This window comes from Solanum dulcamara, chromosome 5 (genome assembly GCF_947179165.1).
Source record: "Solanum dulcamara chromosome 5, daSolDulc1.2, whole genome shotgun sequence".
NCBI lineage: Eukaryota > Viridiplantae > Streptophyta > Magnoliopsida > Solanales > Solanaceae > Solanum > Solanum dulcamara.
Window position 1 is genome coordinate 59,790,830 of NC_077241.1, and position 12,360 is coordinate 59,803,189.

The following is a 12,360-nucleotide window of genomic DNA, read 5'->3' on the forward strand; positions in this document are numbered from 1 at the left end:
CTCCACTGCACCTTCATTGAAGCAATCTCCTTAGTCCTAATCTTACGGCCTTGTCTATGTAGAATAACTATAGGCTCCTCCGTGAATGTCAAGTCTGAACCCACCTCTACAGAATAAAGGAAAATCACCTAGGACTCATCCAGAACATACTTTCGGAGAATGGAAACATGGAATATACGGTGTACCACTGATAAGATATGTGGAAAGGCCAATTTATAAGTCACCTCTTTGACTCGTCCCAAAATCTCAAATAGGTTAATGAACCGAGGGTTGAGTTTGTCCTTCTTTCCAAACCGTATCACGCTCATCATGGGTGACACTGGGATCCAAACATGATCCCCTTCATGAACTCTAAGGGTCAAACCCTTCGATCTGCATAACTCTTCTTTCTACTCTAGGTCATCAAGAGTTACCCTGAATCATACGAACCATCTACATGGCATCTTTAACTTTTGAGATACCACAAAATTGAGATAAAAATCACACTTGGAGAACTTTGCATATAACTTTTGCTCTCTCAATTTCTGAAGCACCTACCTCAAATGACAAGTATGATCCTCCTCAGTCTTAGAATACACCAATTTATCATCAATAAAAATAATCATAAATGAGTCTAACTATGAGTGAAATACCCCATTCATCAACTCTATTAACACTGCCGTGGATTTAGTCAGCCCAAATGACATAACAAAGAACTCATAATGGCCATAACAAGGTCGAAAAAGGTTGTTAGGAATATCAAATGCCCTAATATTCAACTGATGATAGCTTGATCTCAAATCGATCATAGGAAACAACGCTTCTCCGTGAAGTTGATCAAAAAAATCATGAATATAGGGAAGAGGATACTTGGTCTTGCTAATAGCCATTTGTAACTATCTATAATCGAGACATATCCTTATGGATCCATCTTTATTTTTCACGAATAAAATCAGTGCACCCTAGGGTGATATACTAGGGAGAATGAACCCTTTACTCAAGAAGTCTTTTAAATATTTATTCAATTCAGCCGGCCCCATACGATATGAAGGAATATAAATGGGCTTAGTGATAGCTCCAAATCAATAGTAAAGTTAATGTCCTTATCCGGAGGAACACCATAAAGATCAATAGGAAATACATTAGCAAACTCCCTAACCATAGGAATAGACTCCATAGGAGGTGAATCAATGCTAGTATTCCTAAAGAAGGCCAAATAAGACATACACCCTCGATTAATCAACCTCTGAGCACAGATATAAGACATGAACTTACTAGAGTAAGAACCACTAGACTGTTTCACTCGATCTTCGAGACACCATGTATCGCTAAGGTAATAGTCTTATCATAACAATCAAGTATCGTACGATAGGGAGAAAGACAATCCATACCCAATATCACATTAAAATATACCATCCATAGAATAATTATATTTATCCAAGCGTCATACCCGACTAAGGAAATAGGACAGGATCTAGACACCCGATCCACCATTAAAGACTCACCCACGGGAGTAGAAATATGGACAAACATAGGAATATGCTCACATGTGAAATCAAATCTAGATGCAAAATAGGCAGACACATAGGAGAATATAGATCTTTGATCAAATAACACAGATGTAGGTCGATGGTAAACTGGGATGATACCTGTGATAACTACGTCAGAAGCCTCAGCCTCGGTGTCTTTGTAAGGGCATAACACTGAGCTTCCCTATCTCCACTAGTATGCACCGAACCACTACATTCTTACTGAACTACTACACTACTACCATAGGTCCTATTACTTCTACCCATCATACCCTTACCCCGATCTTTAGCCAAAAGCGCTGAATCTCTCTCTGGAGCAGCTAAATGCTATAATGGGGACCTTAATGAGTCTGGAAAGGGAACTATCACATCAAATGACCCATATCCCTACAAATATAACAATATCTCGAAACAGAGAGATATTTCAATGAACCAGATGAAGTACCATGGCCACCTCGGCTAAAACTATGGGACCCTCGAGATAACTGTCCACCCCCTATCACTGGCATGAAAGCATAAATGGGTCTCTGACACTGGAATGAACTACCAACCTTATGTGAACTTATTCCTCCATACGATAGTAGATTGTGCATGAATAATGCTGCTCATATAGAGAGTGAAAACAAGGAGTTAGTTTGTGATATTCGGCTAGCTTATTTGGATGTTTGCTTGGTTGATTTTGATGATGGTGGTGATGTTGTACAAAATGGTTCCATATCATCTTTTGTGGAGGATGTTAATGCAAACAAAGATAGTGTTCCCACTTTGGTGGAGTTGAAGAAGGTGGTTGCCAAAAAAACCATTGAGGTTTTCTCCCAAGAGGGAGATGTTGTGCTTAGATATCATGGTCAATTGTGTGTTCTAGATGTTGATGGCTTGAGGGAAATGATCTTATCGGAAGCTCATAGTTCACAGTATTTTATTCATCTGGGTTCCATGATTATGTATTAAGAATTGAGGAAAGTGTATTGGTGGTCTGTCATGAAGAAGGATATTTCGGAGTTTGCGACAAAATATTCTAATTGTCAACAAGTAAAGGTTGAGTATAAAAAATTGGGAGGTTTAGCTCAAGATATTAAGATTTACTTGAAAGTGGGAAGATTTGATTATAGACTTAATTACGGGTTTGCCTCATACTTGTAGGCAACATGATTTGATTTGAGTGGTAGTCAACATAATGACTAAGTCAGCGCATTTCCTTCCCATTAACACTTTCTATTCATCTGAAAATAATGCTAGACTTTACATTCATGAGTTGGTTAAGATTCATAGTATTCCATTATCCATTATTTCAGACCGAGGTACCCAATATTAGAGATCATTCCAAAAGGGTCTAGGTACTCAAGTTATGTTGAGCACAACTTTTCAACCTCAGACCGATGGAGAAGCCAAGAGTACTATTCAGACCTTATGTAATTGGCTTCAAGGGTAATTGGATGATCAGTTTACTTTGATTGAGTTAGCCTAGAACAATAGTTATCATTCTAGCATCCAGATGGCTCCATTTGAGGCCTTATATGGTAGGAGGTGTATGTCTCCTATTGGTTGGTTTGAAGTTGGTGAACTATCCTTGATAGGACCCGAGTTGGTGCATGAGGCAATGTGTAAGACCTCGTAAATCAAAAAATTAAAACGAAGGAAAAATTTTAAGAAAGAAGACTATATTAGCTTCTATGACTCAACCTAAAAGTCTTAGGTACTTCTACAAGTTGTAGGAATGACTCATATAAGTGATGTTGAGGTTGGAAATTGGACCAAATGAGGGAACGAGTCTAAGAACCAATGTTACAACTCATAGAAAGTGTGACGAGTCATAGACACGACTTGTAGAAGAACTTCAGAACCTAGGATTTGCAGGTTTTCTAAGGATCAACAGAAAGACTCAGGTCTATGAACCGTAAACAAGTTGATAACTCATAAAAATGAGTCATAGGAAAAGTTTAGAGACTCAGATCTCATGGTTTCTCAGACCCTACAGAACGATTCCTTTTTATGAATCGTAGATCTTTCTACGATTGGTAAGGACCATTCATAGGGTCTGTCCAACCAGTTTTTAAATAGGAGTATTATGGTTTTTCCTTATGTTTTATCTATAAATGTGGTTATTTTGGGACTAAATCCTCCCTGTTCACTGACCCTAGGTACTTCCCAAACCCCTCATTCCCACATTAACTTCAACTCATAAAACCCTTCCCTCCCCAAGGATCTTCTCAAGGCTTTCCCATCAAGAAGAAGATTCTAGAGTTCCTCAAGATCAAGTTCCTCTTCCAAACTCAAAGTCAAAATCTATCAAGGTATGTGGGTCTTTATCCATTGGTTCTTCCACCCATGGATCCCAAACCCCTTTTTCAACTAAATCTTTGATTATAAGTACGAGTTTCTCATGGGTTATTTTAAATTCTACTTAATAGCATGAATCATGATTAGATTATTGATTATCGATCTATTTTGATGCAATAATATTTCAAATGCATCGATTAAAGGTTGGAAAGTATTTTCTCTACTTAGTTCCTTAAAGATTCTTGAGATTCATAGTGGGATATTTAAAATATGATTTCAATTGATAAATTTCACAGTGTTTATGCATGATTTAAATTACATACATGTTGGAAAGTTGAATTGACTTGACCCACCCAGTTTTACTCTATTTTTATTAAAGCATGATTCGATGGTTATGGACTCTAGTTAAATGTTTATGAAAGCTAATGATTATGATTATGAGAGTCTTTGAATGAAAGAATGAATGTTTGTGAGAGGATTTCTCACATAAGTTAATGGATACTTTATGCAATAAGGACAATTCTTGCATACTTGAATCACTAAAGGTTTTGAAGAGATATTTTACTAAATGATGATTTGATGTATCAAATTATAAGTATGTTTATGTTACTATGATATACTATTTTGCAGGATTTGACTTACAACCAAATGAGTCTTGAGGTGGGGTTCAGTAAGGAAATTTTAGTAGTAACCTCTTGTTTCATTAACCATGTACCAACATAGGAGCCTTTGTAGGCTAGGCGAGTGGATCCACATATGGCCATTTAATGATAAAGAAATGAATGTTGATAGAGTTCTACCTTGGTATGTTGTCTCCTCTTCCAATGTAGGGGTCTATGTTGGATTCCATGTTATAACTCACTTGGTCTTAGTATCAGTTATAGTCATCTTCCTACAAATGAATGTTTCAAATGCTATTTACTTAACTACTCATGCATGCACTCATATATGTACTTTAATTTGTAAATGTTTAAATGTTTTCCATATGTTGCATGCCTACATACTTAGTACATTCAAATTACTAACTCATATTCTTTGCCTACATGATATAACCATGTAGGGACAGACGTTCCTCCTCATTCTCCTCCACGTGGTTAGTTGGGATTATTTGAAAGCTACTATTTGGTGAGTTCCCATGTTCTGAGAACAATACTCCTCTTCTTTCTTTCTTATGTTATGTTTAGAACTTTAGGCATCTATCATGGTACTCCATTTCTATTTTTTATTGAGGGTATGCTAGGGACATGTGTTAGCTCCCGCCAAGTATAAGACTAGAGGTATTGTAGGAAAAATATAAGACAAATATTTACTATTGATATTTGTTATGATATTTTCCCATAGTCCCACTTTCTCCTTTTATTTCCTCTTGTCATTACCCATAAAAGACTAAATGAATGGTAAGTGGCTTGGGTGAGGCATCTTTGAGTTTCTCATTCACTGTGTTACATTTAGGACCTAAGCTTGGGTTATGAAAAACTTGATTTTAGAGCTCGTGGTTTTGAATGGTCCTTAGAGTCCAACATATCGCATCAAATAGGGTCTTATTCATGGTTATGAAGTATGCCATAATTATGAATAGGAGATTGAGGCATTTAGGAAATATTCTCTTCTTTCATGATTCATGTCTTTCCCAAGGTTCCTCTAACCAATGAATCATTTCATGTTCTCTAGATAAATCCTTGAGGAAGAGTGCCTCAACCTTGACCAATGGATGCTAATGAGGCCCCAGTTCCTCCAGTTCCCGAGGCTCCACTTGAATAAGGGGTTACACATATTGAGTTTCGAAATATTATCAGTTTATTGGCCCAAGCTGTAGCCAACCAAGCTAATCATGGTGTTGCTTTTCCTCCGCCAAAAGTGCCTACCTTAGGTTTTAAGATTTAAGACTTCAAGAGGTTGAATCCACCCAAGTTTTATGGTTCCAAGGTTGATGATGACCCAATGGAGTTTATTGTGAAAGTCTATCGGATTGTGGCTATTTTAGAAGTACCTCCAAATGAAAAGGCCAAGCTAGTGGCCTATCAGCTCAAGGGAGTAGCAAGGGTTAGGTATAAGCAATGGGTTGTTGAGAAGGGTGAATATATGGAACTCATAGAATGGGAGAGTTCAAGGGTGCCTTCCTAGATTGCTTGTTTTCCTTTGAAGCTAAGGGAGGCAAAGATTTAAGAGTTCATCAATCTTCACCAAGGGAGAAGGAGTGTGAGGGAGTATGCCCTAAAATTCACCAAGTTGTCTAAGTATGGTCCTTTCACGTTCTCTCACCTAAGGGAAAGAATTAGAAAATGCATCTTCGGTGTTTCTAGTTTGGTGTCCAAAGAATGCAAGATGACTATATTGGTCAAAGAGATGGACACCTCCCAAGTTATGACATATGCTGAATAAATTGAGGATGAGAAATTGAGGGAGAGGTCAAGAGGGTTTAAGAAGGTTAGAGTTGATGGTGGAGGGTTCACTCACCAAAAGTCTAGTTATAGTAGTGGTGGAAATGGCTAAGGTGGGCAAAGATTCATAGGGAAAGGTCCCATCAATACTCCTCCTCTAAGGTTCAACAAGGAAAAATGTGATAATCCTATGGTTCCAAGGGAGAATGTGGGTAGTCAAACTTTTATCGCTTGCAAGAAGTGTGGGAACACTCACAAAGGAGAATGCTTAGCCAGCTCCAATACATGCTTCAAGTATGGTTAACTGGGTCACCAAGCTAGAGATTGTAGAAGTGGTGGTGATGGGAATCAATGTCAAGTTTCTCATAGTGGACAAGCTCAAGGAAGTGGCCAACACACCAACAGATTTTATGCTTTGCAAGGGAGGCAAGAAGTTGAATAGACCCTAATGTCATCATCAGTATGTTAAAGGTTTTTGATTTCGATGTTTATGCATTATTAAACCCGGGTGACAATTTGTCATTTTTTACTCCATTTCTTGAAAATAGGTTTGATATGTTACTCGAAATTTTAAGTGAATCCTATTTTGGGTCTATCCCCATTGGTGAGTCGGTTATTGCTAGAAAGGTCTATAAGGATTGTCCCATGTCTATCTTGCACAAAATTATTCCTTATGATTTTATTGAGCTTGACATGGTGGATTTTGATGTTATTCTTGGGATGGATTGGTTGCATGCATCTTATGCTTTTATAGATTGTAGAATTCATGGAGTTAAGTTTCAATTTCCAAGTGAGCCTATTTTCAAATGGAAGGATCAAGATTTGGTATTTAAGGGTAGGTTCATTTCTTGTCTTAAGGATCAGAAATTAATTTTTAAGGGTTGCATTTATCATATTGTGAGGGCTAGAGATATCAACTCTAAAAGTCCTTCTCTTGAGTCGGTCCCCGTAGTTAATGATTTTTCTGATGTCTTTCCCAGACGACATTCCCGGTGTGTTTCCCAAAAGTAAAGTTGATTTTGGTATTGATATTCTCCCGAATACCTAACCTATATATATTTCTCCATACCGATTGTTCTTGACAAAATTAAAATAGTTAAAGGAACAATTAAAAGGACTTGTTGGTAAAACGGATTGATGAGGCCAAGTATTTCACCATGGGGTGCTCCTGTGTTGTTTGTGAGGAAGAAGGATAGGTCGCTTCGAATGTGCATAGATTATCATCAATTGAATAAAGTAACCATTAAGAACAAATATCTAATCCTTAAGATAGATGATTTATTTGACCAGTTGCAAGGGACAAGTCATTTCTCAAAGATATCCACCCTATTTAGCAGAAAGATGGATATTCCTTGCTCATTATCAGACAATCACTTATTCACAAACTTCGTGTGGGGAAAATAGTTTTCATTTCCCATCTTATGGAAAACCCTTTTTGCTTCGCTTAGCCTTATCCCCCTTTAGAGGTATTTTAGTGATAGGTTCGATAGGAATTGGCCGATTCTATTTGGTCAAATACCTAGTGACAAACTCCTATGTTCCTTTTGATTTCTCTATTCTGGCTCTCACCAACTAAGCGTAAGGAGTGTGACATTCCTAAGATGATATTTCGAACAAGGTATGATCACTTTGAGTTTTTAGTGATGTCGTTTGGATTGAAAAATGCACCGACGGTGTTTATGGATCTAGTAAATAGGTTGTTCTATCACGACCTAAGCCTAGGGCCTAGACGTGACATGGCGAATGAGGATCCTGAAAGTACCTCAAACAAGCCTCTTAACATTCTTTTAGCCTTTCATAGATAATGACAATAAATAAACAAACAGAAATCATAATAGTAAATCTTCAACTTATATATGTCCAACAATACCTCTAACTTTTAGATTTAACGGGGCTAAGACAAGTCCCTAGCTCACCTTTAATCATAATAGAAATAAATGTCATAGTAAGTGTCAAAAGGTCTCAATATATCATAAGCTAGAAAGATAAAGTAGTATTGTTCCTAAAACATGGGAACTCACCAAAAGTAGTCTTCAAACAAAATTTCAACTAGCCAGGTGAAGGAGAACGAGGAGGAGCACCGATCCCTACATAGTGATATCATGTAGGCAAAAGAATTTGCGTTAGTACTTTGAATGTATTAAATATGTAAGCATGCATCAACATTGAGGAAACATTAAAATATTTATCTAATATGAAACATAATGCAATGCATACATAATCAATCATATAGATCTCCTTTAAAATATTCATTTTGTGGGAAAATGACCATAACCGATATTTAAGACCATGCAAGCTATTGCATGGAATCCAACATAACCCCTTACATTGGACGAGGAGACTACTTGCCGGGTAGAACTCCATCAACTTCATTCATTTTTTAACTTTAACTTTAAGGGCTTTCATGGGTCCATTAGCCTAAGGCTACAAGGGCTCCTATGTTGGTACATAGTTAATGTGATAAGGAGTTACTACTAGGATTCCCTTACCGAATTCCACCTCAATGACCCAGTCGGTTCTAAGTTAATTTCACGGAATAGTTTAATACTTCAAAATAGTCATAGCATATAGTTTGAGAATTCAAAACATGATATTTGGTAGAATAACTCATTAAAACATTTGGTGATTCAAATATGCAAGAATTATCCTTATAGCATAAAGAATCCGTCATTCATAGAATTTCATCATTCTTTTATTTTATTAGACTCTTTTTTTATCATAAATATTTCTTTCATAAACATTCATTTGGAGTCAAAGTTTTTAAGTCAAACTTCATTGGAAACATAGTAAAACTAGGTGGGTTCAAATCACTTCGACTTGCAAATATGTATGTAAATGAATATGCATAAATACTTTCAAATCCATTAATTAAAAATCATGCTTTAAACAATCCACCATAAATTTCAAGAACCTTTAAAGAGATAAATAGAGAAAATACTTGCAAACCATCAATTCATACATATGAAATCATGTTGTATAAAAATAGATCAATAATTATTAGTTTAACCATGATTTATGGTATTAAGTAACAATAAGAATTATCCAGCAGAAAATATTATTTGAAATCAAGAGATTTAGTTGAAAGAGTTTTGGATTACATGGGTGGAAGAACCCATGGATAAACACCCATATAACTTAGAGTAAAACTTTAAAAAAATAAACATAATTTATCATATAATTAAAATACTTTAGGCATTAAAACGGAAGGAATACTCTCATTGAAGCCTTACATAACTGAAATCCGAAGCGTTACTCAAAATCGAAGGACTTAATAAACACTCTTGAGTCCTAGCATTTTCTCTTTGCCGGAGCATTTTGTGTACTATCCAGAGTATATGAATCACCGGAATAGTATTTCTACACTTCTAAGAACTAAAACTATATTTTGAGAATAGGTAAAGGAGTGTACAAAGAGAAAATTTGCTTGAGAAAGATTGATGAACAAAATGATAAAATAAAGTGGGTATTTATATGTGTGAAGGAAGGGATCTAATAATAATTAAAATAATTATAAATAAAAATATGAAAATTTAATGAAGATTGTGATATTATGGGTGATGTCAAATAGAGGACTATGGATATCATGGGTGATGTCTAATGGATCTAGATCTTTTCATGATTGGTAAGATGAACTTTCTTTTAACAGAATACCCTTTTTCAGAGCTGCATTTAAAAAAGATAACTTCCTCATTACGACTTAGTGTTTTCATATGAATTGCTCTAGAAGTTTACTTTTATTTTGTTCAAGAATCAACAAATTTAAAATATCCTACAGTGAGATATATTTTTCTTCTACAAACACTCCATTTCATCACAACACCATATCTTGCAATAATTAATTTAGTTGACCTACTTAACCTCTGAAATTTAAAATATAGTGTCACAAAAGTTGTAGGTAATGATGTTTGGGTTATTCAAAAATTTGAATCACCTAATTTGGAATACCCTAGTAAATGTTATGCCCAAAATATAGAAGAAATATCATTTTCATTGAGAATTAGAAGATCATATACAACGATTTTAGGGGGTGTTACATGTTCAAACCCTACCTTGATATATTTTTGGTGGTATTCATTGAAGATATTTTGATTTACTCTCGGGGTGAGGAAAAACGTAAAATACATTTGTGAATTATGCTTCAAACTTGAAGGATAGACAATTGTTTGCCAAGTTTAGTAAGTGTGAATTTTGGTTGAAAGAGGTGACTTTCCTTGGTCACAAAGTGTTTGGAGAGGGAATCAAGGTTGAACCTAAGAAGATGGAGGCAGTAAGAAATTTGCCTAGACCATTGTCTCTTTTGGGCATTAGGAGCTTTTTGGGTCTAACCGGGTATCATAGAAGGTTCGTCGAAGGGTTCTCTTCCATTTCATCTCCTTTAAGAAAATTTACCCAAACAAGGCAAGGTTCCTATGGATGGATGAGTGTGAAAATAGTTTCCAACCTTTGAAAGATCGACTTACCTCCCTTTCTATTTTGACTCTATCAGAAGGATTAGAAGGGTTCGTTGTAAGTTGAAATACTTCAAGGGTCGGTTTGGGTTGTTTCTTGATGTAAAACGGCAAGATTATAACCTATGCTTCTAGGAAATTCAAGTTACATTAGCTTAACTACCCTACCTATGATCTTGAGTAAGAGGCTGTTGTGTTTGTTATAAATATTTAGAGGCATTTCCTCTATAGGGTACATGTAGATGTATTTACCAATCACAAAAGTATCCAATATGTATTCACGCAAAAGGACCTCAACCTAAGGCAAATGATGTGGCTTGAACTTCTCAAAGACTATAACATGAGTGTGAATTATCATCCGAGTAAGGCTAATATTATTGCCGATGCACTTACTAGGGTGTCTATGGGGAGTGTGGCTCATGTTGATGAAAGGAAGGGGGAGTTGGTAAGGGATTTTCACCAGTTGGCTAGATTGGGAGTGATGTTGAGTGGTTCCGATGATGTGGCATGTTAGTGCAATATAGATCCGAATCATCTTTGGTGGTGGATGTTAAGTCAAACCAAGACCTTAATCTGTCGTTGGTGGAGTTGAAGAAATTGGTGAAAGAGAATAAAGAAGAAGTCTTTTCATAAGGGAGAGATGAGATGTTTCATTACCAAGGCCTATTATATGTTCCATATGTGGATGGTCTAAGGGGTTTGATCTTAAAGAAGGCTCATAATTCCTTATTAACTATTCAACTTGGTTCGACCAAAATGTACTGAGATATAAATGAGATATATTGGTGGGGCGACATGAAAAGATACATAGCAAGGTTCGTGGCCAAGTGCCCAAATTCTCAACGAGTCAAAGCCCATCACCTAAAGCTAGGTGGCTTAGAACAAGACATTGAATTCCCCACTTGGAAGTGGGAATATGTGAACATGGACTTTGTAGTAGGATTGCCTCCTACCCAGAAATATCATGACTCGATTTGGGTGGTTGTTGATAGTGGACTCACTTTTTACCTATCAAGACTTCTTATAGTGCCGAGGATTATGCTAAGTTGTACATTCAGGAATTGGTAAGGTTGCATGGTGTGCCGTTGTCAATTATATTTAATCATGGTACCCAACTCACTACTCATTTTTTGAAATTATTCCAAAGGGATCTTGGTACTAAAGTAAAGCTAAGTACCGTATTCCATTCTCAAACTAATGGGCAAGCCAAATGGATAATTCAAACACTAGAGGATATGTTAAGATCTTGTGTGTTGGAGTTCAAAGGGAGTTTGGATGACCATCTACCACTTAGTGAGTTCGCTTACAATAATAGCCACCACTCAAACATCGAGATGGCACCATTTAAGGCTTTGTATGGTAGATGATGTAGGTCTTTGGTATGTTTGTTAGAAGTGGGTGAGATGACTTTATTAGGTCCCAACTTGGTACTTTGTTCTTTGGAAAATGTGAAGGTCATTAGAAAAAGGTTGAAAAATACTCAAAGTCGCCAAAAGTCCTATTCCAATAATAGGAGAAGAGACCTTGAGTTTAGTGTGGGTGATTGGGTATACTTGAAGGTTTCACCCATTTGGTTTGGTAAAAAGGAAAAATTGAACCCTAGGTATGTGGGGCCTTATAGAATCTTGAGACGTATTGACAAGGTTTCTTATGAGTTGGAGTTGCCATTGGAAATAGCTATGGTTCATCCGGTATTCCATGTATCTATGTTGAGAAAATGTGTAGGCGATCTAAGTTCTATTG